The sequence below is a fragment of the Otolemur garnettii genome, unplaced genomic scaffold (genome assembly GCF_000181295.1).
Source record: "Otolemur garnettii isolate 467f Iridium unplaced genomic scaffold, OtoGar3 scaffold00034, whole genome shotgun sequence".
NCBI classification, from domain to species: domain Eukaryota; kingdom Metazoa; phylum Chordata; class Mammalia; order Primates; family Galagidae; genus Otolemur; species Otolemur garnettii.
Genome location: NW_003852429.1, coordinates 876,393 through 880,689, shown reverse-complemented (window position 1 = coordinate 880,689; position 4,297 = coordinate 876,393). Strand labels below are relative to the sequence as shown.

At 39.8% G+C, this 4,297-nt stretch overlaps 1 pseudogene across 1 annotated transcript; it reads right to left on the bottom strand.

Annotated features, from left to right (window-relative positions):
* Positions 1-2,027: 2,027 nt before the first annotated feature.
* Positions 2,028-3,284, bottom strand: LOC100942694 (annotated as a pseudogene). The gene has a single exon (XR_001161279.2). The product of XR_001161279.2 is annotated as a guanine nucleotide-binding protein G(s) subunit alpha pseudogene (transcript).
* Between the last annotated feature and the right edge of the window lie 1,013 nt (positions 3,285-4,297).

Sequence of the window (4,297 nt, the reverse complement as noted above, 5' to 3'; positions counted from 1 at the left end):
TAATGGCTGAATAGTATTCCATGGCATACATATATCACAGCTTGTTAATCTATTCCTGCATTGGTGGGCATTTAGGTTGTTTCCACATTTTGACAATTATAAATTGAGCTGAGGTAAACAGTCTAGTTAACATGTCCTTATGATAAAATGAGTTTTTTTCTTCTGGGTAGATAGCAAGCAATAGGATTGCAGAATCAAATGGAAGGTCTAATTTGAGTCTTTTGAGGATACTCTGTACTTCCTTCCAAAAAGGTGGTATTAGTCTGTAGTCCCACCAACAGTTTAGAGAGAAGTGCTCCTTTTTCTCTATATCCACACCAGCATCTTCAGCTTTCAGATTTTGTGATGTGCACTGTTCTCATTGGGGTTAGGTAATGTCTCAAGGTGGTTTTGATTTGCATTTCTCTGATGATCAGGGACAATGAGCATTTTTTCAAATGTTTCTTACCTATTTGTCTGTCTTCATCAGAGAAGGTTCTGCTCACATTTCTTGCCCAGAGGTACAGGGAGTTGTTTACTCTTTTTTGTTGTTGATTAATTAAGTTCTTTGTATATTTTAGCTGTCAACCCTCTGTCAGATTGATACCCCATATCTTTTCCCAGTCTGAAAGTTGGCTTTTTGCTTTCCTTGTTGTGTCCTTAGCTATGTAGAAGCTTTTCAGCTTAATTAAGTCTTGTTTGTTAATATTTGTTGTTGTTGAAATGGCCACTGAAGTCTCTGTAAGATTTTTATCATTTCATGTCTTAGATTTAAGTCTCTTATCCATCTTAAGTCAATTTTCGTAAGTGGTCAAAAGTGTGGGTTGAGTTTCAGTCTGTTCTTCCAGCACCATTTGTTGAATAGGGATTCCTTTCCCCACTGTATGCTTTTCTTTGGTTTCTCAGAGATCAGATGGCAAGTAGAGACTGGTTTCCTTTTGGTTTTCTATTCGGTTCCATATGTCTATGTTTCTGTTTTTTTGCCAATACCATGCTGTTTTGATTACTGTGGACTTGTAATATAGCCTGAAGTCTTGTAGGGTGATGCCTCTGACTTTGTTTTTATTACTAAGAATAGCCTTAGCTATATGGTTTTTTTTCTGCTTCCATACAAAATGAAGAACTATTTTTTCCACTTTTCAAAATATATTGGTGTTTTAATGGAGATTGCATTGAATCTGTAGTTTGCTTTGGGTAAAATAGATATTTTGACTATGTTTATTCTTCTCAGTCAAGAGCATAGTATGTTCTTCCATTTATTAATGTCTTCTACAATTTCTTAGGATTAAGTTATTCTCTTTGAAAAGATCTTTCACTTCTTTTGTTAGTTATATTACTAAGTATTTCATTTTCTTTTAAGCTACTATGAAGGGAATTGTGACTTTGATTTGCTTCTAAACTTGGGTATTATTGGTGTATACAAAAGTTACTGCTTTGTTGACATTGATTTCATACCCTGAGACATTACTATATTTCCTGCTGACTTCCCAGAGTTCTGTTGTATAGTCTCCAGGGTTTTCTAAGTATAGGTCATCTCATCAGCAAAGAGGGAGCATTTGACCTCCTCGGCCCGTTTATATCCTTCTCTTGTCTGATTGCATTGGCTGGAACTTCCAGAACTATATTGAATAAAAGTGAATACTATTGTAGACATTCTTGTCGGTTCCAGTTCTAAGTGGAAAAGCCTTCAGTTTTCACCATTCAGTATGATGCTAGCTGTAGGTTTGTCATAGATGGCCTCAATAAGCTTAAGAAATGTGCCACCTATACTTAAGTGTTCTTGTTATAAAAGGATACTAAATCTTGACAAATACTTTTCTGCCTCTATTCAGGGATTATATGTTCTTTGTTTTTGCTTCTATTGATATGATGCATTACATTTATGGATTTGCATATTTTTTTTCTTTGCTCACATTTAATTTTGATTTTGATTTTTTTATTGTGCACAACACAATATTTATTTCATTTATTTCTTTATTTCTGTTTGCTGCTGTTATTTTATTTTACTGAAAGTGAGAGGGAATTGTGTGGGCTTTTTTCTTTTTTTCTGTAGGCTGCCTTAAGCTTTCTAAATTTGGAACAACTAAGCAAGCTGAAGGGAAAAGGGGGTTTTTCAGAATCACTCGGGAAAGGAAAGGTTGCTTTTGTTAATCATGCCCTACTGTGGGTGATTAACTGCTTGTACAATTATGTTTTACTTTTCATTAATTGTGCTTAAGGCTTTAATTAAATTTGGGGTTCCCTTCTTAGAGCAGCTCATAATGACGGAGATGCACTGGATGATGTCACTGCAGTCGTTGAACACACGGCGGATGTTCTCAGGGTCCACAGAGCAGGTGAAGTGAGCGTAGCAGTAGTGGCGCCCATCTCCACTGGCAGTGCTGATTCTCAGAAACTCATCTCGGATGAAGTACTTGGCCTGGGTCACGCATGGGTCCTCTCCGAGCTCGGGAGTAGCATCCTCAGGAGACGCGAGTGAACTCTGGAAAGTAGTCCTCAATCTTCGATTTTCCAGCAAGGACTTTCTCTGCGAGCAAATCTTGCTTGTTGAGGAACAGGATCACAGAGATGGTGCGCAGCCATCTGTTGTTCCGAATGTTCTTGAAGAGGTTAAGAGCCTCCTGCAGACGGTTGGTCTGGTTGTCCTCCCGGATGACCATGTTGTAGCTGCTGCTGGCCACCAGGAAGATGATAGCAGTCACATCATTGAAGCATTGGATCCACTTGTGGCGTTCATCAATTGCCCTGGCCACCCACGTCAAATATGTGGAAGTTGACTTTGTACACCTGGAACTTGGTCTTAAAGATTCCAGAAGTCAGGATGCCGGAGTGAAGCAGGTCCTGGTCACTTGGCACATAGCCTGCTTGATGACATCAATCTTGTCCAGGAACTACTGGGCACAGTCGATCAGCTGGTACTCATTGGAGCGCTCATAGCAGGCCTGCACTCCTTCATCCTCCCACAGAGCCTTGGTGTGCTCGTAGAATTCGGGAGGAAAGTCAAAGTCGGGCTTGTTCATTACACTTAGAATGTAGTCCACTCTGAACTGCTTCTCAGGGTTGGCCAGCTCCGCAGGGGGCACCAGGTTGCTCACGGCAGCTACAACGGTTTCAATGGCCTCCTTCAGGTTGTTTTTGATGTCCTGCTCTTTGGTTGTCTTCTCACCATCGCTGTTGCTCCTTGCAGCCTGTGGGTCCTCTTTGCTGCCCTCTCCATTAAACCCATTAACATGCAGGATCCTCATTTGCTTCACAATGATGCTTTTACCAGATTCTTCAGCACATGTGAATGAGGTGCACTCACACGCAAGGCAGTGCCTGCTGGCCACCTGCCGCTGCCCCGCGCGGGGACAAGGGTTCACTCCAGTGGCAGTGCCGCAGCCCCGAAGGCAGAGAGTGAGCCAGTGAGGGAGCTCCCGCCTGGGCAGTCACCCCGTGGTGCCAAGACTAAGTGTCCCTGCCGGGAACAGCGCTTTTAACCGACTGATGACTGGATTTGCATATATTAAACCAACCTTACATTCCTTGGATAAAGCCTACTTGGTCATGCGCAAGTTTTCTAATGAGTAGCTGCAATCTATAAGCTAAGATCTTGGTGAGTATTTTTATACGGATATTCATTAGTGAAATGGGTCTATAGTTCTCCCTTTTAGTTGGGTCCTTTCCTAGTTTTGAAATCAAGATGATAATTTGCTTCATAGAATGTGCTGGGATGGTTCCTTCCTTCTCAGTGTCTTGGAATAGGTTCTACAGAACATTTACAAGCTCATCTTTGAAGGTGTGATAGAATTCGGATGTGAAGCCATCTGGTTCTGGGCTTTTTTGTTGGAAGCTTTTTTATTGTTTCTGCAGTCTCAGTACTTGATATTCATCTGTTCAAGAAATCTATTTCTTCCTGGTTAAGTTTAGGAAGATGGTGTGATTCCAGATATTGTTCCATTTCCTCCACATTGTCACATTTCTGGGCATAAAGTTTTTGGTAGTGGTCAGAAATAATCTCTTGTATCTATTGTTTTAGTTGTTATTTCCCTGTTTTCATTTCTGATTAAGATTATTAAAAATTTTAGTTTTCTATTTCTGGTTAATCTGGCCAATAGTTTATCAATTTTATCTTTTCAAAGAACCAACATTTTATTTCATTAATTTTCTGAATGATCCCTTCATTTTTAATTACATTTATTTCTGATTTAATTTTGATTATTTCTTTCCTTCTGTTAGGTTTGGGATTAGATTGCTCTTCCTTTTTCATTTCTTTAAGATGATTGATGAGTTTGTTGGTGGGTTCTCTTTTTGTTTTTTAAATGTAGGCATCTAGTGC